The 15,962-nt window shown below is 38.1% G+C and overlaps 1 non-coding gene and 1 pseudogene across 1 annotated transcript; one reads left to right on the top strand and one right to left on the bottom strand.

The window, feature by feature from the left end:
* Nucleotides 1–1,727: 1,727 nt before the first annotated feature.
* Nucleotides 1,728–2,322, bottom strand: LOC127669220 (40S ribosomal protein S9-like; annotated as a pseudogene).
* Nucleotides 2,323–14,955: 12,633 nt separating this feature from the next.
* Nucleotides 14,956–15,086, top strand: LOC127670262 (small nucleolar RNA SNORA17). Its single transcript, XR_007974504.1, has one exon. It is a non-coding gene; the product is annotated as a small nucleolar RNA SNORA17 (small nucleolar RNA).
* The last annotated feature ends 876 nt before the right edge of the window (nt 15,087–15,962 follow it).

The following is a 15,962-nucleotide window of genomic DNA, read 5'->3' as shown; positions in this document are numbered from 1 at the left end:
CTTGAGAGAGAAACAGAGAGAGAGAGAAAGAGAGAGAGAGAGAGAGAGAGAGAGAGAGAGAGAGAGAGAGAGAGAGAGAGAGAGAGAGAATAGTGAGTTGAATGGGTAGAGATAAGGGGGAGTTGATATCAATGCTGTATACTCTTGTAAAAAATTCTCAAATATTAAAGTTACACACACACACACACACACACACACACACACACATATGCGTTCTTAAGCAGACATCTGATCAGACATTCTGGTTCTTGAAATCTTGCAGCAAGTAACTGGATATGTAAATGGAATTCTCAAAGGCACCAGAATGTGAAAGAAAACTTGAAACTGCATTTTATAGCCAAATAAATCACCCTTTGCCATTCTAAAAGCTTACATGCACTCTAGAAAAGGTAGTTAAGCCTTTGTAGGTCTTGGGAATATAGACATTCTGGGTTAGCTTGACTTCCTTTTAAGAATGTGTAGATTGGAATATTTTTGCATAGCTCTTATCATTTGCCTTTCATAGCATAGCTGCTAGGTCCCAAGTCGGTGAAGTAGATGCTTGACTAGGATCTTCGGTAGACGAAGATAAATAAAACACCAAAAGTTGAAAATTATCCAATAACTGTTTTTTCCTTTTCTATTAGTTGCAACAAATTTAGTGACTGAGAATAATGTGTATTTCCTACTTTCCAGTTTGTGTGCAGAATACAGGCACAGTTCATTTGGACTACAAAGCATTTATCATGTCTGTTTCCATAAGAATGTCAACTGGTAAATCCCCACTTCCAAATTCACTTTCTTATTGTCAGAGTCATGTTCCAGTGTCTAGGAAAAGAAGTGCCATGGCTTCCTGCAGGTATGTTGGCTAAACTGCCTTCACTTCTCACTGACCACTCATGTACATTCCACATAAGTCTGCTTATGTATTCACTCTTTAGAACAACCCAAGTCTAGGAAAAATGTGGAGCCTTGTATACTGTGTAGCCATGTAAGTTTATTATATTGCTAGAATCACATCACCACTGCCATGTACTGTTAAACAGGAGAAACAAGAGTTTTTTATCCAGATACAGAGAAGTGAGTGGCTAAAATGAGGTATAAAGCACCGAGGGTCCATCTCCTTCAAAAATATTGTGAGTTAGCTACATTTAATGTGGTTTACATAGCCTACTATAACAGTAAACACTCAGAAAGTGGTAGCTATTACCTGAATAGAAGAATACAAAAGTGTTCATAGGTACACATACATTTTCTAATATGCAGCAGGGATTCAAATGTGTTATTACAAAACTCACTCAAAAGTGTACACCAACAATGTGCAAACCCAAAGTCTTTGCTTTTCATGTACCATTCCCACAACACACACTCTGATGAAAAGGAGTCTGGGTTTCTGCTTTGTTTACCCTGACATTCATCCATTGTTCTGTCCCCTCCAAAATCACTAACATGCATCTATAACAGTCTGTCAAGGATTCTGATTTTGCTTTGCTGAAGAGATTGCCACCAGTCAATCATTAGAAGAGTGAAGCATACCTGGCATGCTGGTATGATATATAAATGTAAGTGCTTTACGTTGAAGAGAAAAAGAAAAAAAATGTGGGGAAAGAATTAATGTATCTAATTAGATATAGTACTTGGTCCAAAATATTGGGATGATTATCAGATACCTTAGTTTTTTAAGTGTCAATTCTGTTTTACTTGTCAACTGGAAAAGTAGACAATACTCCAATGCAGGAAGGTATTCATTATATTTCTTCCTCATCATTACCAGCTCCAGCCCCACACTGGCCGGCCTTAGCATTCTTCCTCTTCTCTAGGCTTGAGCGGCTACCACAATAAGGAGACCACAATAAGGAGACGGGAGGGAGAAGCCAATGTGCTTCTGGGCGTACAGACAGACAATAAAGGATGGGTTGGCCATCACCTGCTGCAGACCCCGCCCCACCCTGATTTCACCCTGGTGAGTGAGCACATGAAGATGGTAAGTAGATTTATCCAGCCACAGTTTACAGACCTGGGTCTGCAGGGGACTCTTCAAGAAAGCCTCAGTTTTTAGGCTGAGGATGTAATCCAGCTTCAGTTTGCCCTCATCCAGCACCTCAGTGCTAACAAGTCCCCTCAGTAGAACTACACTGTCTTCAGAAAGACATGGTGGGTCCTGTTCATCCAGCCTCAGCAGATCCCGGGCAGGCTTACGGCTCTTCATCAGCACAAGTCACGTTCATTCCGGAGCCTAGACTCTCTGACCAGTTTCAGTTCCTGGTCGAGACACAATTTCTCAAAGGATCTCTGTGGGGTCACTTAGGTTTTTTGACAAACCAAACATCTGGCAACCGGCATGTTGAAGTCTCTAGGCCCATTGCGGCTACAAACTCATGCCCGTGACCCAGATACCTTTGTTTAATGCATTAAATAATTTTGTTTTGACATATCTTTCCAAAACTTATAAGCTTTATAACTTCTTGAAATACTTAATAGGAATAGTATTATATTTATAAACTAATGTGAAAATATGAGGAAGTTATGTAAATAAATTTTCTCATAAATTCAGAATAAAAAGGAAATATGTTTTATAAATTTTTAAAATGAAAGCAAAACTAATTTCCTCTAGAACTGAATAAATGGTTTAGAAAGTTAGAAAATATTATATTATCTTGGACATAATAAGCAAATTTCCTAATTAATTTTGTACATATAGATGTGATAATCAAATAAGATGTTAAAAATGCATAAATATTAGACCTAATCAAAAAATCTTAATTTAGCACCCAAGCATAATGTATGTAAATATGTCAATTATTTTTTACATAACTAAAATGAATATTCATATCAAATTTATATTAAGTTATTATTTATTATTTCTATTAATTCCTACAACTCCTACTTTAATAAATAATGATAAAATATCTATCTGTAAGTATTATTAACAGGCATTTCCTTACCCTCAGAGACACAGAAATAGTTCAGATTAGATGAGATTAAAAATAGATAAAGGCAAGTTTATTAGGAGGCAGGTCTTGGGTGGGCTCACTGATCTTACAGGTGGAGGTCAGTGAAGTCACACATCAAGGCTACAGGAGGGCGGGCGGCTTGGAGACTTTAGGTGAGGAGTGGTGACTTGTCAGCTAGGTGCAGGGATTGCGATCACACATGGTCAAAAACTGAGCCCCTGTGGGCGGGCACTCCAGGGTGGGCTGCCGTAACGGGGGAGATGGGGAGTAATTACGTGTTAGCCCAGTATTATCTGCAAGCATATGGAGGAGTTTCCTTTGAGGGCAGGTTGGGGGAAGGAGGCCAGACAGGGTTTCCCAGCTTGTGAAGGGGATAAGCAGAAGTTCTGGCCTAACAATTAGTAGTGTATGTTGTACAATTAGAGTATATTATGTTCTCTGCAATATAGACGTGTGTGTGTCTGTGTGTGTGTGTTTACTAGATTCAGATCAGCTTAACACACAGTAGAGTCATCAGAGAAGAGAGGGAACCCCCCATTCAGAAAATGCCTTCATAAGATCTAAGCTAAAGGCAAGTCTGTAGAGAATTTTCTCACTTAGTGATAGACGGAGAGACCACAGTTCATTGTGGGTTGTGCCATGCTTGGTATAGCAGTACTGAATTCTATGAGAAATCAGGCTGGGCAAGCCAAGTAGAGCAAGCCAGCTCTGGGGTCTCTCTATCAACTCATTCTTCCACGTTGCTGTCTTGCTTGAGTTTCTGCCTTGGCTTCCTTCAATGATGAGCACTGATAAGGAAGGGTAAGCCTAATGATTTCTTTCTCCCCGATTTGCTTTGGTCATTGTGTTTCATCATGGTAATAGTAACTCTAACTAGGAACACATAAAAGTATGTAATGAATTTGTGAGGTAGAGGTAAAAAGAGCATTATTCATGATATGATAAGAACATAGTAATTCCAAATGTAGACCATCTTTTGGCAATGCTGTAAGAATATCAGCACATATGTCATCTGCCATTGATCTTTTTCATCTATTGTAATAACTAGACCATATATAATTCTTCTCACTTGTAATTTTATTTTAAGGAAGGACATTAACCAGAATCATGATATTCTTTATATCTTCTTGCAACACTGCTCCAATGTTTATCCCATACAAGGTACACTTTTAACCTCCAAGAGAAATGGATTTTATAAATTTCCTGTATATTTAGTGATGCAACTATTGCTGGTTGGATGCCTGAATGAAAGGTGGAGGAGGTTCATTATGGAGAATAGAGGAACTCCTGCCAAAGTGATAACTAGAGTGGATTTTATTTGTGTTGGTGACACGGGCAAGGCCAAACCCAATGATTCCAAAGACTCAGACCTATGGAAAGATGGCAAGGTTTCCAACCCTAACCCCATTAGGCTCAGAGGGAAGTGGGAAAGTCTCCTTCAGGGGGTCACATCTGAGTTTCAGAGTGTGTGCAGAAAACTTCGCCATCGCTTTCTTAATCTGGTGATTATAGCCTACAGGCTGTTCCTCCACAGAGACTGCTACAGAAAATAGTCAACTCTTGTCTCACCAATTCAGCTATGAAGTGTAAGCCTTGCCTCTTTATTTGCATCTAATAAGCACAATCCCTTGTTCAGATGTATGCAAAAATGCTGCTTCCTGGTTCAACTGAATATAACAAGAGGTTTCATGCTGCTATGGTTTCTCCACCAGAGAACATAGACCACATAAATATAGCTTTACCATATGTTTGTGTGTTTGTCTTTTTGTTTCCATTCCAAGATTGTCTTAGTAAGGTCTGCCTCAAGCCATACAAGATATAGTTCACATGCTATACTACACTGAAGATTAGGAAGCACACTGAGGTGCTAAGGAGGCTCAGTAAGTGCTGGCTGTACAAATATGCCAGGGTGACTCAGATCCCAAAAGCACATATAAAGAGCTGTGCATGGCAGTCCTTCTGTAACCTTACACAGGACCTCAGAGACCTTATGGAGAACATGCTAGAGGAGAAGGATCCTAGAGATCACTGGGCAACCAGTTTAGCTGAATTGGGAAACTATAGGCTCTGTAGCCAACCCTGTCTCAAAAAGTACATGAGACCGTGGTAGAAGAAGACACTAACAAGGAGTTCTGCCCTCTATGTGCGCACACACACACACACACACACACACACACACAGAGAGAGAGAGAGAGAGAGAGAGAGAGAGAGAGAGAGAGAGAGAGAGAGAGAGAGAGTTCAGAACACACAGCTCTAACTGGATGTCTCCATCAAGTCCCACTCCTCATAACTCAGGGAACTCTGCAGAAGAGAAGATGAAGACAAGCCAGAAGAGATGGAGGACACCAGGAGAACAAGGCCTTAAATCAACTGAGCAAGGCTCATATGAACCAAGAGAACGAAGCAGCACATGCAGGGCCTGCATGGGTCTGACCAGGTCTTCTGTGCCTATTGTATGACTTCCAGGTTAGTGTTTATGTAGGATTTCTGACTGCAAATAAGTGGGTCTCTGAATTTTTTGCCTTCTCTTGGGATCTTTTATTTTTTCTCTGTTGCTTTGCCTTGTCCAACTTTGATGTGATGGTTTTAGTTTTATCTTATTTATTTTGTCAAAAAAAATGGTCACTTTCCATTTTGTCTAATTGGTTGTATAAAGAAAACAAACAATCATGAAATGAAGAGCTGGACATTGAAGTACTAGCCGATGAGTCAGACAAAGAAACCTCTGCCAAGCAAATGTTACCAAGTATAGATCACACATGCGGAATTCTTGGCCAAGTAAGTCTTAGAAGCACAGACCAAAGATCTCACTTTACCAATGAGAAAATGGAATGAAGAGATGCTACTATTCAGTTGAGTTGGTAGGACAAATTTTGTCCATTAGTACTACAGGCACCAATTCAAAAAACAGGAATAACAGAGGGAAAAAAAGAGATCATTGGGTTTCCATTGTGGTGCTGGATGCCTCCAGAGCCCCTGGAGGGATTTTGTTAAGATCTGCTTTAGGCAACTGGAAGGCCAAGTCCTTCAGGGAAAGCTCTATGAGCCCATGCACCATTTACTATCCCATCATGTATATTTTCTGGAGTTGCTTCCAATGTTGTAAGTACATAGCTGTAGAAACTGAATGGCATGAGTTTGTAAAATTCCTTTTCATCTTTGCTAGTTTAAAAATGGAATTCTTTTAGTCCAGTTTTTGAGTTCAGAAAGAGAAAGTCATCATTAATATTGTTTAGTATCTAAATTGAGGACAAAAATTAAGGGTGGATCAAAGCAAGTACAATAGTTTTCACATGCCATGGCAATAGCACATAAACTATTAGGGATATTGATGCTGGAATCCATATGAGATTATGTTTTAAGAAAGTATTTTTGAAAATATCACAGAAGGAAGTTCAGGCAGATAAGTCTGAGCCAGAAAACCTGTGGGGAGATCACAGTCTGTGCAAACAAATAGAGCTCTCTCTCATAAACTTCATATGAGTTTGTGAAAAAAAATGTACTTGAAAAATGAGCATATAGGATGCCTCTAAAAACAAGAAATGAAATAACTAATAATAATACTTACTAATAAGTAAGTAGAGATGTATGGGTATGCTGGCTGTGATGTTTTCCAACTATATGCCATTGTGAAGTACCATTTTCATCTAAATTGATGATGTATTCTATTTAATAACAACAAAAGCATAATACAATTATTACTTACACCAGTAACAATTCAGTAACTATTGAATTTATATTATCAAGTATTAGGTGCTGATATAATTATATGTGCAATATTAAAATGGATGGTAGAGCAAAGGCTTAGCTATACCATCTTGGCCACAAATATATCCACAAATATTGATTTGATCTATGATATTTCAGTGATGAGGTAATCACTGGGAGACATGAACTTTTGAGCTTTATCATAACTTAATGGGATCATAATACTGTATACATCTGAGACCATCACGATGAGAACAGAGACAAAGAAAGAGAAAGAGGGAGTCACATGTCCACTTGTGCATATATACTTATATATGAACATAAATATAGAAGAGAATGTAAGGTGTGGAAACATGTGAAATTTACAAATTTATAGGAAAATAGTGTACTGATATCTCTCTTTCAGGGACCTTTACTGATACTGACAAACAAGGGGTACACATGGTTCCAGCAAAAAATGTGGCAGAGGAAGGCCTTGTTGGGCATCAGTGGGAGGAGTGGTCCTTGGTCAGGTAAAGGCTCAATAGAGGCCCCAACAACGGGAAACCAAGGGGAGGGGGGTGTGGGAGTGTGTCAGGTGGAGTGGCATATCCATGGAGGTGGCATATCCATAGAGGCAGGAGGTGGGAGGAGGGGTTGGGGGTCTTTGGGTAGGGAGGATATCGGGAAAGGTTTTACCATTGGCAATGTAAACGAAGACGATATTCAATAAAAGTAAATATTAAAAAATATACCACACAAAATACTAATATAGGACTTACACTTAATCCTGAAGCAAAAACTTTACAGAGAAACCTTAAGAAAACGTACATTAAAAACGCTTAATCTGAATGATTAATTTAGATTACAGTTCAAATGAAAAGTATACCATGCTACAGGTATACAGATAAAACAGCTTTGCTCAATCCTTGTCAATGTCCTTTCGGAGGGCAAGCTCACATGTTGAAGAAATCAGTGTATATGTTGATTAACACTATAAGCAAATTGTAAAGAGATAGACCTAATATGTGCATGTGTATACACACCTATATGCATATATTTATACATACATACTATATTGGTTCCTGAATAATTTTGAGATTAGCAAACTAAATATGCAGAACTGTTTGTTTGTAAATATGCAGAAACTGCAGAACAAAAGTCCAATATAGGTACAAATTCTCAGAAAGATTTGACCTTCTAATATTTGACTATATTTTATCTGTCATTGGTTTGATTTCAACAATGTGATTTCAACAATGTATAACTCAATTGACATATGTGCAATAGGCGTCATCAACTTTAAGAATTATCATGCATTTTCTGATTTGTGCTGAATGGATAGATGATAGATAGATAGATAGATAGATAGATAGATAGATAGATAGATAGATCAATCTAGTGCTGATGAAATGCTACAAGCCTGTCTCCTGTGATGATCAGCATTTCCACTTGTAACTGTAAGCCATAAGAAACACCTTCTCCATTATGTTGTTTTTGTCAGGATATTTTATCACAACTAAAACGTTGCTACACCACAAACCATACCAGCTTATGAGAATGCACTTCCATGATCATAGGATTAGAGAAAATCTTTGGTCTCTCTCTCTCTCTCTCTCTCTCTCTCTCTCTCTCTCTCTCTCTCTCTGTCTGTCTGTCTCTCTCCTTCTCTCTCCCTAAAACACACACACACACACACACACACACACTCAGGCACACACAAACACGCAAACACAAACAGGCAAACACATATTTTATTTTATGTATGAACACAAGATAACAGGGACATTGCTCAGAAAAAAATGCTGTCTGAGTATTATTAATGCAGAGCTTTAGTTAATGTGATAAATGTGACAAAAACAGTAAGTCATCATAGTGATTTCATTATATTCAGGGCTATCTTACATGGAAGTTATTTTGTGACCATCATGCCTGTATACCATCAGTCTGTCTGGGAAACAAACTTCCTTTCTCCTTGTTACAATTCTGTATGCTTCTGTCTAGCCTGGGAATTAAATTGATGTAAAAAACATTAACAAAAATACACCACCTAAATATTACAAATGATACATAGATCAGGAGCATCAGTGGAGAAATAAAAGTGCCACAGCATTGAACTTTTCATTCTATGTTAAAGAGAGACTAGTAAGTTTTGAAAAAAACAACTAAATCTTGTGGTTAGGCTTGAAGATGAAAGATGCTTTTAAAAGATCAGTGGGCAATTCTATAGATTTGAATGCCCTATTTGGATGATGATAATGTTTCTTTACTCCACATGGTGAAGTATCTTCCACCTGGGCCCTTTATTTTCGTAACTTGGAAGAAACAGAAGGAAGGTCAGAGTGAGAAACTTGCACCTGCTGTGTTTGAAGTGTCTTTAGCTCAAAATAATTCATATGCCAAAGCAGAAGATTAGGGGGTGGTTTATTCTAAGTGGTGTATTTTTGGGGCAGTGTGTTCTGAATTCTAATGCAGCCCCATGAGGGAGGAGTGAGAAACTACAGGTTTGGCTCTAGAAGGCTTTGCTTCTAATTAAACAGCTAATTCCAAAGGAATATAGTCACAAATCACAAGAGACTAGAAAAAAGTAATTGTACCAAAAAGCTTTTTAGAAACCATACCAGGCAATAGGGTTTTTTTATTTGTTTGTTTGTTTGCTTGTCTTGTTTTTTGTTTTTCTAATATTTTCTCTGATCAAGTAGAAGAAACATGTTTTAGTTTACAGTCAAGTTTTCATACATGAAAACAATTAGGGCACAGCCAAGTGTCAGCAAGTAAAACTCACCTTTAATTCTTGTGAAGCACTTATTCCATTTCATGTAATTTTGATACAATTAGCAAGACTTTACTTTGATAACACATATCACTAGGAAGCTATTAACTGAAGCCTGAGATGTCTCTAAGGGTAATTCCAAATATATAAAGCATTTAAGCTAAAGAGGGAGGATTTGAGAAAGAGAAAACTGATAAAAATTTAGAGTGGAAAGATGGTGTCTTAGTCGGGATTTCTATTCCTGCACAAACATCATGACCAAGAAGCAAGTTGGGGAGGAAAGGGTTTATTCAGCTTACACTTCTGCATTGCTGTTCATCACTAAAGTAAGTCAGGACAGGAACTCAAGCAGGTCAGGAAGCAGGAGCTGATGCAGAGGCCATGGAGGGATGTTTCTTACTGGCTTGCTTCCCCTGGCTTGCTCAGCCTGCTCTCTTATAGAACCCAAGAGCACCAGCCCAGGGATGGTACCACCCACAAGGGGCCCTCCCTTCCTTGATCACTAATTGAGAAAATGCTCCACAGCTGGATCTCATGGAGGCACTTCCCAAACTGAAACTCCTTTCTCTGTGATAACTCCAGCCTGTGTCAAGTTGACACACAAAACCAGCCAGTATAGATGGTGACTACCATTCCAGTTCTATATGACTTTTGTGAGTTTTTACCAGCCAGTTAATTTAGGGCCTTTGGATTTTACCTATTACAACAATCGAGCCACAGTTCACCATCAATAAAAACACAAACTAAAACTTATTTCCTACTAAATATAGAATGTATAAAAATAAAGTGATAGAACATCATAGAATTTATTCAAATTATTATTTTTAAAAATAATAGCAAAGATGTGATTTATTTGAACATATAACTTGCTGAAAGAAGGCAAGACCACTCTGCTAGAGTTGCAAATACATGTGTTTTAATTATTCAGTTTTCTCTTCTTAGTTGAGAAACTATTCTATACACATGTGGACATCCAGTAGAGAAAGCAGAAATTATGCTTCTCTCAGATATGTTAGCCTGTTCCAACTACCACAGCAAACCACCCCAGGTTGAATATCCATTTTAGTTTTGTCAGACTGCCATAACAAATTAATCCAGGCTGGGTGGCTGTGTTTGCCTGTCCCAAGTGCCATAACAGATTATCACAGGTTAGGTGCTTTAAACAACAAAGGATTGTTGGTTCCGAGGCTTGCCCTTGGTTTGCAGGCTGATAGTTTCTTCTTCTTTACTCTCGTGGCTTTCCTTCAGTGAGAATCCTCGTCTGTGAAGGGAGGATCCAGTTATATGAAGGTATGGTCTAGATGTTGCACTAATTTTAACATTACTACTTCTAAAGACCACATCTAAAAATATATTTACATTATGACATTCTGAGGTACTGTGGCTAGTACTTCAAGATACAAATTATGAATAATAATAGTACACTTTGCAATATCAATTAATAGATTTTTTATTAGCTATACTGTCATTTCTTTTTTTTTACTTTTTTAAATTAGATATACTCTTCATTTACATTTCAAATGTTGTCCCCTTTCCTTTGTCCTCCCCCCCAGAAAGTCTCATAACCCATCTCCCCTCTCCCTGTTCCCCAATCAACCCCCTCCCACTTCCCTGTCCCAGCATTCCCCCACACTGCTGCATCGAGCCTTCCCAGGACCAAGAGCCTCTCCTCCCCTTGATGTCCAACAAGGCCAACCTCTGCTGCCTATGTGTCTGGAGCCATGGGTAACTCCATGTGCACCCTCTGGTTGATGGTTCTGTCCCTGGGAGCTCTGGGGGAGCTCTTAGTGACTCATATTGTTGCTCCTCCTATGGTGCTGCAAACCCATTCAGCTCCTTGGATCCTTTCTCTAGCTGCCCATTGGGGACCCTGTGCTCAGTTCAATGGCTGGCTGAGAGTGTCTACCTCTGTTTTTGCTATGCACTGGCAGAGCCTCCCAGGTGACAACTATATCCAACTCTAGTCAGCAAGTCCTTGTAGGCATCTATAATAGTGTCAGGATTTTGTAACTGTATATAAGATGCATCACAAGGTAGGGTAGTCTCTGGATGGTCTTTCCCTCAGACTCTGCTCCATACTTTGTCTTTGTATCTCCTTCTGTGGGAATTTTGTTCCCCCTTCTAAGAAGGACCAGAGTATCCATACATTGTCTTCCTCCTTCTTGAGCATCATTTGATATGTGAATTGTATCTTGAGTATTCCAAGCTTCTGGGTTAATATCCACTTATCAGTGAGTGAATACCACTTGCATTCTTTTCTGATTGGGTTACCTCACTCAGGATGATATTTTCTAGTTCCATCCATTTGTCTAATAATTTTAAGAAGTTAGACTCCAGAAATGAATCCACATACCTATGGTCACTTGGTCTTTGACAAAGGAACTAAAACTATCCAGTGGACAAAAGATAGCCTTTTCAACAAATGGTACTGGTTCAATTGGCAGTTAACATGCAGAAGAATGCAAATCGATCCATTCTTATCTCCTTGTACTAAGTTCAAGTCCAAGTGGATCAAAGACTTCCACATACACAACCATTCTGGAAATCAGTTTGGCGGTTCCTCAGAAAACTGGGCATAATACTACAGAAGGACTCTGTTATACTACTCCAGAGAATTCTCCAGCATGTAATAAAGAAACATGTTTCACTATGTTCATTGCAGCCATATTTATAATAGCCAGAAGCTGGAAAGAAACCAGATTCCTCAACAGAGGAATGGATACATAAAATGTGGTATATTTACACAGTGGAATACTACTCAGTTGTCATTTATTTAAAAGGAATGAAAACATTGTGTTTCCAATGTGTTCAGTGTATGGTCAAAATTAAGTCATTGAATTTTTTCTATCATTAAATATTGAAACATCTTATTAAAATTATACTATCTCATTGATAATTACTAGATTTCATTAACATTTAGTAAAAATCAAAGCAGAGTTAACAGAATCACCTTATAATATTTTATTTTAGCAAAAATTAAAACTTTTTAGGGCAAACATAAGCACAGTATCTTCATATTCAACTTTAATTGCATAGGCTATATTATAAATATTTTGGCAGAAATTAACATTTTCAAAAGTAAATTCAGGATATAAAATGAATGATTAATCTATTCACATATTTAAATGTAAGAGTCAGGATTAATATAAAGCTTTGTTTTAAGTTTCTTAGTTCTCCACAGAAAAAAGCAAAAATTTTTCATCAATTTTCTTTGTGGAGAATATAATACTAACATAACTTCATTTTAACCAGCAAAACTATAAACATGAACTAATTTTCCGCACATCTAATATTTGTGGTTGCATGAAACTTAATATGTGTATTGAGATTTTGCATGTTTATACAAAATACATTTATAGATAATGAATATGACTTCCTTTCTTTAATAAGGTTAAGCAGGTAGAATTTTTGATCACCTTTTCTGGAAAAATTCACCTCTTTTTATAGTATGAAAAATTATAACTGTCTAAGTGGTGAATGACAGAAGAAAGGCAAAGAGCAAATTCTGAATATATTTAGAACATACTCAGCTAGAAGACCTGAAAAATCTAGAATAGCTATAAAAGGTCCCATTTTCTAGGAGAAAGGGGAAAGCGTGGAGTTAAACAAGGACTTTTCAAAGAGAACTGCTGTCTGTTTATTTTATTTTATTTTTTTACATAGTAAAAGCAATATACAACAAACCAGTAGCCAGCATCAAACTAAATTGAGAGAAACTTGAAGCAATCCCACTAAAATCAGGGACTAGACAGAGCTGCTCCCTTTTTCCTTATCTTTTCAATATTGTACTTGAGGCACTAGCTCGGGCAATTAGACAACATTGCCCGAGGTCAATAGGAGGTCAAAGGGATACAAATTGGAAAGGAAGAAGTCAAACTATCATTATTTGCAGATGATATGATAGTCTACCTAAGTGACCCAAAAAACTCCACTAGAGAACTCCTACAGCTGATAAACAACTTCAGCAAAGTGGCAGGTTATAAAATCAACTCAGGCAAATCAGTAGCCTTCCTATACTCAAAGGATAAGCAGGCTGAGAAAGAAATTAGGGAAATGACTCCCTTCATAATAGTCTGTTTATTATCTATGGAGTTTTTATACTAATGATTCTTTTACCAACAAACCCATTGGCAGTGACAAATGAACAAGTAAGCTAAACTTCAGACCCTAATCTTGTACAATCGATCATTTCAAATTCTTTGATCCCACCTCATTATTGAGGATTAAGAAGTGGTAACAGTCATAAATCTATATAAATGAAAGCATTTTATCATTGGACATAATTATTTTCATGGAAATTTTTACAATTTCCATGAAATCGACAGATAAATCCCAATGATTCAACAGAAAAATTCCCAACAATCAACAGATAAATAGCTTACCAGACATATGCATGTATGTTCATTTGTATCATACAGCAAACTTACTCTGTCCACTTGCAGCTCATACCCAACTAGGAAGATACAGACATGGTACAAAAGTATAAAAGTAGGTTCTAGTGCTTCTAATATTAATATAGTGATTCTGGTAGTATGCTGACTTCAGAAGATGATCAGAGGAGTACTTTTTGAATGAACTGCTCAAAAAGTTTCCATCTACACAATGTGACATTTAGTGGTAGTAGATGAGACTTCAGTAATCACAATGAGCCACTAATTGCCAGGAACACTCCAGGAAAACCAGAATATATTTTTGCTCACTTTTACTGGTTGGAGGTAAGCTGAAATCAACTGGAAGGAAAAGAGTTCTGTGTATAAGAATATCATATGTGATAGTATAGCCCCACAAAGTAAGATAAACTTTCTTCACCAAAAATTTTAAAAAAGAAATTTCTAGTATAAGATAATGAAGTGTCCGGGTTATCCAGCTATGGTCCTAAGACCTAATCTGATCTATGCTATCATAGGGACATAGAAAACATCTCTACATCATTGTTTATCCATAGTCATGTTCTTTCTTGTCACAGCAGAAGAGTTAAGACTCAATACCAAAAGCTAGTACATCAGACCATATCTTCACAAATTCTCAATTTTTGCTGCCTCACAATATGATGTATTCCGGTGGTATACCTTGCCCTAAACTACAAAATAAATCAGAGAAAAACTCATGAATAATTAATATGCATCTATAATAACAATGTAAGGAAAGAACATGAACCTAATGTACTATTACAACCCAAAGAATGAAAAAAAAATAATCTTATACAATAGCAGGCTGCAAACTACCAAAGCCCTTCTGGTCCGTTTGCATGTTTCAAGGGCATGAACATCATGCATGTTCAGAAGCATGAGTACAAATGTAAACAATGTGATTGAAAAAGTGAAAAAAATTCTAGCACATATTCACTACTTAATTTTCCCAGACCTTTAATAAGCAAACAGCACCAGTTTTACTTAAACTATTTGATAAAACAGAAAGATAAAGTAAATGTCCAAACTCATTCTTGAAGTAATTATTAGCTTGATACAAAAATCAGATAAAGACACACACAAAAAAATAATGCCAAACTTCCCATAAAACACATTCAAATTGAATTCACCAATGAATATAAAAATTCATATACCTTCCCCTAGAGGTAGTGCAGGTGTGGCAGCCGAGTCACACGTGCATCGGTAGGTGGCAGAGAGGGGAGAGACCTATCTAAGCTCAGTGTTCCAAACTTTGAATATCTGAACAATTAGTAACCTAACAGTTCCAGAAAACAAACAAGCAAACAAACCAAGCAAGCCTGGAGTGAGCACCAATGCAGCTACTGTTAGCCTAGACAGGCAGCCAGCATGAAACTAATACAATTTGGCATGAGGAAGGCCTGGACAACAAGCAATGCAGAGACTAGAAAAACCCAACCTAGGACAGAGCACCATGGGCAGGAGTGAGCCTGAGACACACAACCTGTGCAAGGGGCCACTATGGTGGGCCAGGTGAGAAGTATACTCACAACGACCATGAGAAGATTGTTATAAGGTCCAGACTTGGAGCTAGGTTCGATGACCACCCGTCTAATTCCACAGTGAATGAGCAGGCATACCGTTCCTGAGACTACTTCTAAGACAACCCCCAACACTCAGAGGCTATGGGCAGCACTAAGAGGAGCAAGTAAGTAGTGGAGAAATAGAATCAGAAGGATGTGGGCTCAATTAAGAGAGGCATAACTGAAAATTTGAGGGTTGTAGGGAAAGCCCGACGTGAGTAGCTGGTAATGATACCTGAGACCACAGTGGGGTCCTGGCCTGTGCTACCACCAAGAGACATGTCTGGGTCATGGCCCAACAGCAGTGAAGGTCTCTTACTAGCAAAGCCAGGCGGATATTATTGGTGTGGGTTGCCATCTGGAGACGTGTGGATGTCTGAGGGCTTTGCAGAGCTGGCTCTACCCTCACCAGGGCATCATGGGAGAGCTGGCTCTGTAGGCAGGACAGCAGGAGACTGACCTCACTCTTAGCCAACTGAGGTACTTGGAAGAACAGAGGACCCATACATTGCAGGAGTTTTGGGTGAGCAAGTCGCTAAGGTCATAAGTGCAGGAGAGCTGTCCATGCCTCTTGACTGCTATTCAAGTAGTAGTAGTA

This window comes from Apodemus sylvaticus, chromosome 19 (genome assembly GCF_947179515.1).
Source record: "Apodemus sylvaticus chromosome 19, mApoSyl1.1, whole genome shotgun sequence".
Lineage (NCBI taxonomy): Eukaryota > Metazoa > Chordata > Mammalia > Rodentia > Muridae > Apodemus > Apodemus sylvaticus.
Note: the sequence above shows the minus strand (reverse complement) of the source record. Positions and strands in the feature narration are given on the sequence as shown.